We start from the raw sequence: 14,160 nt of genomic DNA, 5'->3' as shown, positions 1-14,160 counted from the left end.
AAATGCACTTCATTTTACTCTCAATCAATCCTTAATTAACAGAGAATGCAGAAGATATGAAATAATTGAACTTATTACTTTGCTTCTCTATTTTTCATTAATGCCATCGGAATAATTCTATTAATGGGACAATTAAATTTTTTACTTTAAAAAATCAAATATGCTAGCAAAATTCAAGTATAAAGTCTATTTATTGTTTTATAAAAGATATTGTGGAGCAACAGAATTATAATATGTTTTTCTGAGTTAATTCAGAAAAGCCTTCAAAACCAGTCCAAAATTCAGCCAGCGGAGAGCTTACATCCTGCATCTGTAAATGGCACTTAGGAACTTTGCTCTGTGAAAAGTCTGCTACCTGCCTGGGCTCTGTATCTTGTGAAATAGAACTTTTCTTTTGTTAAAACAAGTTCTGGAAGTGAGGAAGGATCAAACCACAGCTGAGGAAATATGGATTTTGCACTGTACTATAACACATCAAACCGTACAGTTCTGATCTGCCTTTCAGGACAGATATCTTCTGGATAACTAGCATGGAATCACAGCTTCTGAAAATGACACATTTTTCATACTGAATATGAACCGATGCAATCACACTGTCTTCTGAACGTTGGTTCACCCCTTATATTTGTAGACGTTCTTTTTTTGGAACAGAGTTTTTGACAATAGGAAGCTGCTACTCTTGACTTTAGGATCACTGATTTACCAGTTAAGTTAACATTTTACTCAATGTCTCAGTACAATAACAAGTTCCCAATAAAAATATCTTCCAACTCATAGTGTAGACAAGAGCTCTGAGCACAGTTTTTCTTTTTCATACCAGCGTTTATACAATTATCAGCTTAAGCTTTAATTGGATTTAACTAATTGGTAAACAGGATTTTTATTCATTAGTTTTATACAAGTATCTGTTCCTCATTTAAGGTTTAATTTAAATGCAATATAAGCAACTGGATGGCTGAGATATGTAAAAAGGAAAAAAAGCAGTGAAAAACCCTGATGAGGCACAACAATTTTTTCAATTTTCTATTCTTAAAGATGCCTATTATTAAATCTGATTACTTTTTATATACATTTCTGATAATGTTATATAAAATACACACTTCTGTGAGGAATTGAATGAAATACATTTCATCCTATGGATTTTGACATCATCATGAAGAGAAATGCAAAAGCCCTTTAATTTTTATAAAATTTGACGTATATTCCACACAAATCTGGGAAAAGAAATACAAATTTTAAAATGTGGTTATATTTTAAAAATTAAATTGTAAATAAAAATATTGGTTTTTTGGTATAAACTAGTTCCATGGTTTTACAAAAAATGTGGAAGAGTGTTTAAATACTGTAGCAACGTAAAAGAATAATTATTACTATGAATAAATGACCATTCAAAAAGTGTCAGTTAATTTCTACAGAAGTACTGCTATTAGAGATATGGGATATTGAACCGTGAACTGAGCCCACAAATTTCCATAAAACCCACAGATAATGCTGCAGTGTTTTGGTATTAATTTAACAGGCTTTTCAGGTTTGTCTTTATAGTATTTATAAAGAGGGGTAGTGGAAAATAAAGGATGAAAGCATAGGTGGTACACTCTCTTCTATATATTCTAAGACCTTCCTATGTATTTTAGCAAGATTCTGGCTGTAATCACTGATGTTCTGATTGTACTACTCTCTTGTATCTTTTGTTAAAGCATAAATGCTTTAGCAGAAAAGATCTTTTGCTGTAATGGATTAACAGCAACATAAATTGTCCAGCCTTTCCCACTTGTCATTTTCCTGCAATAAAACAGTACAAAGAAATATTCCCCTTACAATAAATCTGTCTATAAGTGAACATGTTACAAGTAGATACTGATTCCATTCTACCATATGCACCTATATATGATGCTAAGAAACCTCATGGCCATAACATCATGCTGGCAATAGCAAAATATAGAGATACACATAAAAATTATGGAAAGACAAGAAACAAAAAGAAGAAAAATGCACACATGAATACAGGATAAAAGGTTATAAAGTGTCCAAATTAACACCAGGAGAGATAAAACATATGTAAAGAAAGTTAACACAAACTGATAGAGACATTGAAGAAAACCACAGAAAAACAGAAACATCCAAAAAACCTTGAAGACTATATTTTTTTAAACCCATTCAATCATTTTAGGAAACATAGAAAATTTTCACTGGTGTCCTATAAAAATGAACACATTTTTCATTTGAAAGATGTCCAGATATTTGTGTTCAATCATACGTTCTCCATTCAGGTGACTCCTGCAAGTGAAGTGCTGGGAAGGGAAACAGGAGATTGCCTACTGTAAGTTGTACTTTCCCTTAATTGTTGTCCTCGTGCAATGATATTGGCATATGTTACCTGTAACTCAAAAAGTTTCTAAATGCTTTTCATAGTAATGAGAAATCTTTTAGACGCCTACCCAGTCAATTTTACTGGGATATCGAGGGTGTGAGAGAAAGGCTAGCACAAATGAACCTCAGATTTTCCATCTCCTTTTTTTTAGGGTTCCATAACTAACTTGTCCTTCAGTCAATTGCTCCTAATCCTGAAGTACATAGAAATTCATTTTCAGTGTTTTCTGATGGACTTCCTTGTTAAACACCATTTAATCCCTGTAAAATTCTCATGAATAATTAGACTTCTATTCAAAAGGTTTTTACTCATGAGGTCTTAGATTCTGCTCAAACCCAGGTGTCTTCATCTTCACAGTTATTTTTAAAATATTTCCAGTTTCATATATTTTTAGCATTTCTTTCACTTTCTCTGTTTTGACATGATAGTCTCCTGTGCTGAGCAGACCTTTCAGTCAAGATATTTTATTATGGTCAAGACAGTGATAATGTTCATCTTTATCACTTGAAGGTTAAGTACATGAAAATTCTATGAGCTGATGTCATGTTCTCTTCTTGTGCAAGTCCATTGACAGTCATTTCACTACCCAGGAATCCCTGCTATAAGCAGCTGTTAGAACTATGGTTTAAATAGGAAGGGACATATTCTGCTTATCTTTTACACTAGTTTAAATCCCAAGTAATTCCACTGAAGTCTCTGGATTTGCTCTGGATCTAATCCATCCTAACTGAAAGCAGAATTTGGCCCTTTGATTCCTGCTGAAACTCAGTTGTTGGGAGATTTGCTATATGGGGTGTGCTCTGTCCAACTAACAAGCTGCAGCATAGTTGATCTGCTTACCAGCAGAGTAAGAGCTTTATAGCTGAAACTTCTGAGTAAAAATAAATTGCAGAAAATTCCCAGCTCAGCTCTAATATCAATTTTCAGGAGGCGAAAATACAGCATTCCACCAAGCTAGACTAGTTGAAATGGAGGTAGTTTACTGCACAATGCTTTCTGATATACTGAATACTCTGTCTGCAATGCTCTAAATGGACAGCATGATGATTTGCTAGCAAACCTAAAAATTACTTTTCTTAATGGGAAAATGGGTAAAAAATCCAAACACTGTTGGGTGTTGCACAGCAGCAGTTCACCAGCAGAACTGATGGCCAGCAGCCACTCTCATTGACTTCCACAGGTTTTCATGGAACAAGAATTTGAAGGGGGATGAGAGGAGAAAATACCTTATATTCTATTTTAAAAATGTATTAAAAGTTGAAAAATTACTTGACAGGCTTTATGAATGAGTAAATAGTGAGACAAATAGGGATCTTATATGAAAAATAGAGCAGGACAGTATAAAATATTAGAATAATAGAAAAGCTTGATAATCACAACAACAACAATAAGATCGGTAAAAATCCATAAAGAAAATGAATTAACATAGTCTAGGATTAAATTTTCTCCAGTCTAAACTGTTTTTATCAAATTAGCATATGTGTACCAGTCTTCAAACATAGAAAATGGGGATTTATTTCAATTATACAATTTTCTTTGTACAATATTAAAATATTCTTATCAGCAGAAAAGAAAATTACATGAAAAATATTAAATACACTCTTAACTTTTCTTAATAAAAGACACAGGAATTCATACATGATTCAGGAGACAACTGGGAAAGGTCTACTATTATGTTAAAATAGAAACAAGCATATATCATATCTACTTTTTCCCAACTTATAATTTGGATGTGGATCCCAACAGAAAAAAAATGAGACAGAAATTCTGTAGTGAATTGGAAAATTTTGGAGTCTAAATGTGTGTGTGTATGTGTACACCTATGCACACATATATATTTTTATGTATACTCAGTCTCCAGTCACTATTTTCTATTTACTATTATGCAAAATCTCCACTTTGCTCCCTCAGCAGTATTTATGCTCTTTAAAACCCTAACTCTGTTCTGAAGCTGTTTCATGTTTGTTTTCAAAGACTTCTTGTAAGATATTGGTGGGTCGTGGGGATATTTTTGACAGTAAAAATAAGAAACTACCTTTCCATTTGGGTTAGAACTGAGATGAAATGAGGAATGGCTGCCACCAAGCAGAAAATTTTCTCACTTTATGTGTGCCAGTTAATTACGACACTTCAGAGGCGCTTCTGAAAGGATAAGGCAAGCTGCATAAATTTAGCTGTAATCCAGGCAGGCAAAACTAATTTGCAGGGGATGGCCTTATCTAGCTGCTGCAGCTTTCTCAGAAAATTAACCTTGGATATTTGGGCCCAATTCAGAAAGTGTTTGATTTTTTTTCCCTTTCCTGCTCTGCATAAGAGAATTTTAAATTCAATACAATACCTGACTTTTAAGAGGCACTGTGAATGCTGTAGGCAGTTCAGAGTTATTACTGACAAGCAAAAATATATATTTATACATGTACATATATATGGTTGTCCTTCAGGCCCATTATCCTGCCTTCTTGCCTGTGCATCAGAGGGTTTATCGCCATACATATGGGTGGGGGGGTCTTTGGATTAACAGAAGATGCAGCTCATTTTAATGTACTTAGAAAAATTCATCAAAGTTCATTGCAAAATAAGTCATGCATACTGACTTGTTCATTCCAGTGGAAATGAAGAAATCCCCATAAAAATAGAAGTTTAATGAAGTGTTTGAGCAGAGTCTTGCTTGTCATTCAGATTACCAATGATTTAGAATTTTTTTCTTGATACACTACTATTAATTGCTCTTACTCAGCACAATCAAAAGTTTACCTTAGATTTCACAAGCTTCACCAATTCATGGATGAAAGATTTAGTTAATAAATGTTGCCAAATCCACCTTAAAATCTTCAAGCATATTAAGAAGTGTTAATAATAAAAAGTGTTACTGACTCCTTAGCATTTTGCAACTTACTTCATTAACATTGCTTTTTATTTTATCTAACAGAACTGAGTTCACAGCCTGACCCCACTCTGCCCAGGCAATATTCACTGTATGAAAGCATGAAAGCATAACCCACGTAACATTTTGCTTCTATAATTTAACTGGTCTAAAACCACTGGATGTTTTGTGGACAAAAAAAAATTATGGTATTTGGTAAAATATGATCATCCAAAAACATGCCTAAGATTATTTGGAAAAAAAATTATTTTAGTATTTGTAGGTGGTTGAATCTTGCTTTCTGTATTTTCAGAGAAGTAGATACACTCCTTCCCATCTAAGCTTGATGACTAAAAACAGGACCACAGAAGGGTAATAAATACCTTTTAGGTCACTTCACTGCCTTCTGTCTTCACTGACAAGTCTTGTGAATTCAAGACAGCCAAATTCATACTAAGCTAACCAGCTACTTAAAGCCCATTAACTCTTTTGATGCTCAGCAGTACATTAATCATGACAATATCTTTTAGACACATTCTCACTTGTCACTCTACTTTGATTAGGCCCTTGAAAATAGAGCTAGCTTTCAAAAGGATCTACAGATGTTATGCATAGAATTCTGAATATTTCTATCCAATGTAGAAAATTGCATGGCAATGCAATCTTCATACTTGCTCTGAATTTTGCCAGGTTTTAACAACCAAGGGATATTTATGATCAGTGAAACACAGGCTAATTTAGTACTGTCCTTCTCATCCAGCTTCAGTATGCCCCAAGATACCTTTTATTCTTGCATCATGTCAGTATAATTTTATGCTAATGTTTAGATAATGAGTAGCTGTCAATTGATCCTGATTTTGGACTTCAAATCAATAGTAAGACTTTATGCAAGTATAAAAGACAACATAACCAGTCTATAAGACAAGATTTTCCCTTTCATTATTGTAATTATCACTGTCATTATTAGTTTTATTACTATCTAATTATTTCCACTAAAAAATTTGCAATGTGCTAGCTACTACCCACTGAATAGAAGTCCAATACAGCTTGTATTGAAAAGATATACACTACATGAAAGACAGATGGGGAATAGTTAAATGTACAGGTAAATACAGATATTTTCTTAGGGAGTAGAAAGATGTTCAAATCTAAATGTTCACTCTTTATGAACAAGTAAAAATGGAAAGTGTTAAAGCTGAGATATGAAAAAAATGCTACAAAAAACTATCAACAACAAGCATAAAATAAAAATTGACCAAGGCATCTGACAATCAAAGTACAGCCAACTTCCTCCTTCAAACAGAGTTTTTTACAGTTGTATTCTTAAAACAGATCTTAAATTGCTTCAATTTTTGAAAGTATTACTCCTCTCTGAAGTTTTATATTATGTTAGTCAATAATTCTCTTGAGTGTGCAGATATTTCATTCAGGGAAAATAAAAATCAGGGCCAAGCTACAAAAGATAGAAAATATTGATCTTCAGAATTTTGTTGCTTCAGTCTTTGCCAATCAGTCAGACACCTTAATTTCCCAGGGTTTTTTTTTTATTGGACACACAAAAAACATAGCCAGTTATTCAATTGAAGTGTAAATATTACTATTAACATGCAAGGAAATTACATAGCTGCTTCATCACAGATGCCTGAAAGTGTCAAGAGCATTGTCAGTGATTTCTCATATTTTATCCCTTTCCTGTGTAATGAATAGTCAGGGTTTGTAAAAGTGTTTTTAATATATAGTCTGGTGACTATTATGTTTAGGAGCCCTATGTAGATATTTCCAGATTTCTAGAATTTTGTAGAAGTTAAAATCAGAACCTACACAAATGTCCGTATTCAGCACTAATTTACATGAGCTTTCCTTATGTGGAAATTCCTATTCTGCATAACCTTGAAAAATTGCCTCATACAGCTAAACATTACTCTTAAAATTCAGTTAAATACTGCCAGGCACCTCCAAAGTTACATATACAGTCTTACAAAACAGTCAAAGGAAAGAAAGAAGCATCTCCACTGATGTGTACTCACTGAGATAGAGATCAGATAGCAGGCTTATTGCATGATTCATCTTTTCTTTCACCACTAAGAAAAAAAATCTCAATTATAAATTTATCATGTAAATAACTGAAATCAATGTTTTATCCATTATTGTGTTATGCTGAATCATAGCCTAAATATTCTTTTCATTTTGTTACGTGTCAGTATCTGAAGTGTTATTCATTTTTCTGTTAACTGGGGAAAGATCAGGGTTAGAATCACTAAGAACACTTGTAATGATCAATACTCATGAAACTGAACCCCGGATGAAAGAATTCTAACAAGTATTTTAAATAGTTACCTAATCTAGCATGATGACAACTGATAATGGGCCTTCATATGGGACAGTCTTCAAGACAGGACAGGATAATACCATAGAGATCCAGTGTAACTGGACTAGCATTAATATTAGTCACTCCACAAAAAGGTCCAGCTGTGCTGATGAAAAATGCATAGTAGAGTCTCTGTTGGTGGAAACACCAACATAGCATTTATCATTCTCTGAGTGAGGAGAGGAACTACAAAAAACATATGTTTATGAATCTCTAAACGCATGTTGGCATGTCATTTGGCAAATAAAAAATATAGTTAAAAACACAGCAAAGTGTACTTAATATGAGGAAAAATTTGTCTAAGTGGTCACTGCACAGAGAACCTTAAGCTTGGATATTTCCATTTTTTTGGGACTTTCACAATCTTGGGCTTTTAGGCAAAAGATTTTAATTCCAATATTCCTTGCATTGTTTATATACATGCACTCAAAAATCTAGGTGAAATGAGAATCATTATAAATGGCTCCTATTTAATTCATTCAGGGCTTTTCCAATGATGTAAATGGCAGAACTGGGATTAAATTTAAAAAAAAAAAAAAAAACAGAACAAAAAAAAAAAAAAACCTTACTCAGGATCAAAGAGGAACTTCAGCAACAATGGAAGTGGGTTAACGGTTGACAAAGTTTGTACAAAGCCTCCTCAGGGAGGAGAGAAACCCTACAACGTAGGTCTGAGAACATGCTACTTGCTCATTCAGGTCAGGGCAAAGATAGAGAATAAGAGAATATAAGAATCTGTTCAAATGGTCAGAGTTAAAACATCAGAGTCAAAAAGGAAAATGTGATCAACTGTGTTAGAATAAAATGAGTATTAGCTGAAGGTATAGGTGGAGCACAGTCTATCAGACTTGGCAACATAGGTAAATTAAATTTGATGTATGACATCATTACAAATAACTCAAGATGCTTTTCCAGGAAGAAGCCAGACCATAGAGACAAACATTACAGAACAGTTTGGAAATTAAGGACTGATTCTCAGACAAATCAAGAGTCTACATCTACAGCTTGTGGAAATTATTTTTATTGTACTGTTTGCATGTACTCTTTTTTTTTTTATTCAGTTATGCAAATTTCCTGTCTGTGCATCTTGGTCATGTGGATTTGTCACAAGGTAAAGAGGATGTGAATTTGTGTCTTGCACATATTGAACTAATAAAGCAGAAAATAAAAATTGATTTTATTTTTCATCTCTAAATTTTTTGTTTAATGGAAAAAAGAAAAAATACTGAATACATTTTCTTCTTCACTCAAATTTTCTTTCTTCCATTTCTTTTTCCACATTGCATTATTGAGAGCTGGCAATAGCATATTAATTTCCTGAATAAATAATCCATCAGTGTTTCTCAGAAAGAATATGAAAAACCACATTATTTTTCACTCCAGTAATTACAAATCTACCCATCTTTTCCAATTATTTTCCTTTCGGATTAGGTTGATTCTATCTTCCAGTAAATCCTTTACACTCACAGTTAGAATTCATTCTTTTCTATCATTCAGACTAGTCTGTGGTAAAGGCAGTTTTGCTAATGAAATGTCTAAACACCAAAAGGTTACTTTTTAATTTAGCCCAAGGTAGAACGTTGTAGTTTAGAGCCAGTGACCCATTGCTAAATTCAATTTCCCAGATGTTTATTAATTTATGTATACAATTTAATGATACTTAATTTGCTATGCATGTTCAACATATAGTATGCATTTCTAAATCCCTAATTACTAAAAATTATTAAAGCCATCTTTTTATTCTGTGGATTTATTCTATTTTTTTTAATTTTATCATTTTATCCATTATAATGTGTTTCCCAGAAGACTTAAATAAATATACTAAAATTTCTAAGAAAAACTAGGGGAAGCAGGGGAGGAGGAGAATGGGGTTTTACTTTGGGTTGATATATTGCATGTTGTAGTCATGAAAAAGAATCATCAAGATGTTGGGAAAACAGCAGAAAGCAATCTGTGTTCATTGCATTAGGCAGAAAGGCATTCCAAGGATAAATGCTTTATCTATTATTTCTCATAAAGAGCTTTTGTTCTGCTCCAGGACCGTAAAGGAAAAGGCATGCTTTTCTATGGGATTAATCATAAGCAAAATAGTAAATAATTTGCACTAATATGTATGTTAGAAAATAAAATTACATGAAGCTGTAAAAGTGACAAAAGAATCAGAGAAGGTCTGGTTTTCTAGGTAAAAAATATTTGTTGCATCCTAGGGGTTCCATGAGGTATACTTTGTTATAATAAAGGTTCTTCCCAAACTCATGACTCCCATGTTGTGCATGCACCTTACAGTAGACAGTCTGTACAACTGAATTTGCCTTTTGAGTAGATACAGAGACCAATGGAAGGAACAAACAAATTGTTTTTCACCCTCTGACTACAGTGAGAGGAAAGATTAAGCCTCAGCAAGGTTGTAATCTAACACTTCACTAGATACTGCTTTCCCTTTTCCAGAAAAGGAGGCTAACATTCTAAGGGAACAACCTGTAATATGATTTTTATAGTCTCTCTGGATATATGATCAAGAATCAGAAATATCCATAGAGGGAAATCCTGAATGACTTTGACTGGTTCAGCTAGGGATGTAACATTGCAGGCAGCAACAGAGTCAAATTCCAAACACAGAGCACAGGCTATTTAATGTTCGCCCAGGACCTCACGACACTTTAATAGTCATCAAGAAGAGCACATTTCATCCAGAAGCCCTCTTGTGAGGGAATGTAAGAGGATCTACAAGCCACAGAGTCTTGGCCAAGTTCTACACTAAAAACATTGGCTGAAAACATTAATTGCAGAGTCAATCTGCCACATTATTCTTTGCTCCTTGGTCAGAATTGGGTATCTGCATCGCAACATTCCTTAGGGATTTTTGGTTACTAATGGCCACTCCACTGCTGAATGTAGGAGCAATGTAAGATCTGAAGGGAATTTAACTCACCTACCTTTAGACGTTTAAAAGCTAGACATCTAAGTCTGAACTGGAGAGAAGCAGGCACCTCTAGAGGGCAATTCATTTGACCTATCTCAGATGCCTATTTTAGTCAGAGATGAATCACCCTCTAGAGATGCCTAGAATTCTCTATTGACTGTAAAGGAAGCCTAGGGCAAGCAGTTCAGTGCTAGACTTCTGACTTTCAGACATGTAATTTAGAAGAGATATATCCCACTCCCTGTAGTGATAAGGTTCAGTTTCACTTAATCACTCATGCTGTTTCCAGTTTCATAAAATACCCAAGAACTTATCTTTAAGTATTCCTCATCCACTCTTTTTAATTTCTATTTTGGGTTGTTTGTTTCTTCCTAAGCACTTACTGGTTTTAATTTTCACTCATTTTCTCATTGAAAATATTAATTTATAGCAAGTTCCTTGTAACCCCCTTTATTTCACCTTTCAAAACAGATGTCTCAGTGATAACAGACAGAGTGCATAATGAAATTACTATGTTTCATCCAGCTTTTATTCTTTCTTAAGATTTACTTTTTGCTTCTGAGGTGTCTGAAGCCTCACTTTTCAGGGCTTTATAGTGGAAATAAATTATTGTCTTTTTCTATTTAGTCATTGATTAATAAGATTATTTGTTCAGCATTGCATATGATATGAATTAAATCCTTATAACTGGTGCCAAGCATTTAGAAAGCAGAACGAGTGCTTGAATTGGATTTAAATTTCTTCTGATCTAGAAGTCTGACATTCCCAAACCAATTTTCTACTAGTGTAACTCCATTGACTACAGTAAAATCTTTACAAATGTAGCAAAAATGAGAGAAAAAGTAACCACAGGTTTTTGCTAGACAGTAAATCATTGCACTTGTTCCTATGAATTATTTAGCTTTATATTCCCCATTTAAAAGTATTTATTTTATTAAATAGCATTTATGTTTGGCTTAAAAGAAGTAGATAATTCCACAGATTTGTAGTGTGTTTTTTCTTTGACTATTGGAAAGAGTCTTTGTTAGTCAACAGTTTCACAGAGCTGTTAATTGATATAAACAGCAGTTTATGTTTCCTCAGGATTTAAATTCAAGTATTTTAAAGAATTATACAGCATGTGTTGTGCTTTCACTCAAATCAGGAGTTCTTTTATTAAAATATATAACCATATATTTTAACACCCTTTCAGTTACTTCAAACATTTAAACAAAGGATTCTTAATGTAAAAGTTTTATAACACTGACTAAGTGCAATCAGCATAAAAATAATTTGACAGCCTTCCACATTGGTGACTAAATGAGATGTAACCTTAAATATGAAACATAGAGGCTGGTGATTTCTTTAGACTATATTAGAGAATTTATGACACTTCCTTTAGGAGAGGAATATTTTTCAGGAAAGTTTATTCCATCTCCCATAGGCGCAACAATTTCTTCTGAAATATTCTTAGATTATCAGCATGAGCAGGTGTTTTTCATTCTCTGTATGTGTCAGAACTGCAACAACAGAAGTAAATTTTGTGTGAGAGTAAGTTCTGGAAATGTTTTGCAGTTGTTTTTCACATCTGCTACATGAACTTGACTGTGGCAACTAGTGTCTACTATTTTGTGTCCTAATAGTTATATGGCAGTCTTAGTCCTAGAAATGCTGAACAGTGTCCAAGTGAATTTTCCCACCAACAGACTTTTAAGACATGCAAAAAATGTTATTATCATTAATCATGGGAAATGGCTTCAAAATTCTTTTCAAGCATGGAGTACTTGAAATAAACATCAGCTGGGAGAACAGAGTTCATATGACTTGACAAGTAGATCTTAGGGCAGGGTCTGACCCTTTATTTTTTTGTCAGTGAAGGATACTAGATTTGCAACAGGATGTATAAATGTGTTCTAAATAATGTATATTTATGCACAGTACTATTATTTATAAATAATTATAAAATTATTTATAAATAGTGCATATACTTAACAAGATTGTGATAACTGTACATTTAGTAAAGCTTTCCAGATTTAAACCAAGGTAAGGCTTATATGGCAGGAGCTCCAGTCTTGTTAAGGTAGGCAGATCAAGAAAAATGTCAACAAGAGCTGAAGCTTCGGAGGCCCATTTTAAAAGCATTCTCAGGACCATTGGTCAGTTGCTTGGCAAAACAGTTAAATTCAAACCAGAAGAACTTAAGTCTGAAAGAATGTTGTGTCTTTAAATAAAACAGACTAATGCATCGTTTTCTTGCTATTTAAGACTTTCCAGTAACAGTCTTTAGATAGTGTGGATGAAAATTCCTGCAACCAGAAATCAGGGTGTTTCTTCACAGATAAGCCTCCAGAGTACAGAATCAAAAATCTGTTTCTCTTCTATATTTTTGGTGTGCTACTCATTGGTATCATTTCAGCAAACAGAATGGAGATTAATGTCTTGCTCCAGAGATACTCTGATTATCTCCTAGGTATTTTAATGCAGTAGATTCTGGATTCTGCTTCCTAGTTTGTGAATGAGATTTTAAGGACTAATAAACTTTTTTAGGGGTGGAAAGAGGGAAACATGTCCACTCTGGCCTCAGACATGTTTTTAAAAAGCCTAAAAATTCATGTTACAAGCATGCTGATCTTTTAAAGTATGTTAAACATTCTCGTGAGGCATATTTTTACCTAGATTTTTTCCTTTTTAAAAGAATTCCTAAATACAGTTCTCAATTAAGTGTAAGTATGAAAGAAACAGCAGGAGTTTAGGATAGAATAAAAATCAAAAAGCCTTCACTTGGCCTTGTTAGGTTATAGACATCCTCACCCCAGGAAGTTATAGAAGCTGAAAGTTTTACATTCAAGTTTTTTTAGGCATATCTTTTGTCCAGCTGCACATAGATCTTGGGCAGTGTTGCAGTGTAGCTATTTTATATAATAAAATGCAACATAATTTAACTCTAGGCCCAGTCTAAGAGATTTTGAACGTAAGGACACCACATACTTAGAGTGACTAAAGTTAGAACTTTAAAATTATGTGTTTAACAACAAATTAAACATTGCTAATCTTTCTGGACCTGTCTGCAGAAGGACTTAATCTGGTTGCAATAGCTTAGATCAGTTCTTTTAAGCATGACTATGCTGACAATGGCCAAATATGAAACAGCTACAAATTTTCAGTTCAGGGGCAAAAGCATGAGGAATCTATTCAAAAACATCAAAGAGAGCAGATGTAAAAATAATGTTGTGACAGAGACAAAAAGAAGCAGTATATTTCAACTATTGCATGTACACTTAGTAGAAGTGGAAAGAAAAATCTAAAAGAACTTGTCATTGCTTCAGCTTGCCATTTTAAAGATGATAATTACACAGTAATTCATCACTGTCTCACATTTTAAAGTAAATCAAAGTGAATTTATACTCTGAACACAAATGTGTCATAACTTTAGATCAAGCAATACCATTTCATTACATGGAAGCAGATGTTGGCAGCAATCTCAGTAACAGAAAGCTACCTAAGACAAAAGCACTAAAAGGACACAAAAATATGAGATTACTATCACCAAATATATTATTTCTTTCAATTTATCATTTTATGGCACGTCTTGTTTCTATTGTATCACAAAATTTTGAGTTTGATAAGTCAGGGACCAAAATGCTGGTTACATCTCT

The sequence above is a fragment of the Anomalospiza imberbis genome, chromosome 1 (assembly GCF_031753505.1).
Source record: "Anomalospiza imberbis isolate Cuckoo-Finch-1a 21T00152 chromosome 1, ASM3175350v1, whole genome shotgun sequence".
In the NCBI taxonomy this organism is placed as follows: domain Eukaryota; kingdom Metazoa; phylum Chordata; class Aves; order Passeriformes; family Viduidae; genus Anomalospiza; species Anomalospiza imberbis.
Note: the sequence above shows the minus strand (reverse complement) of the source record.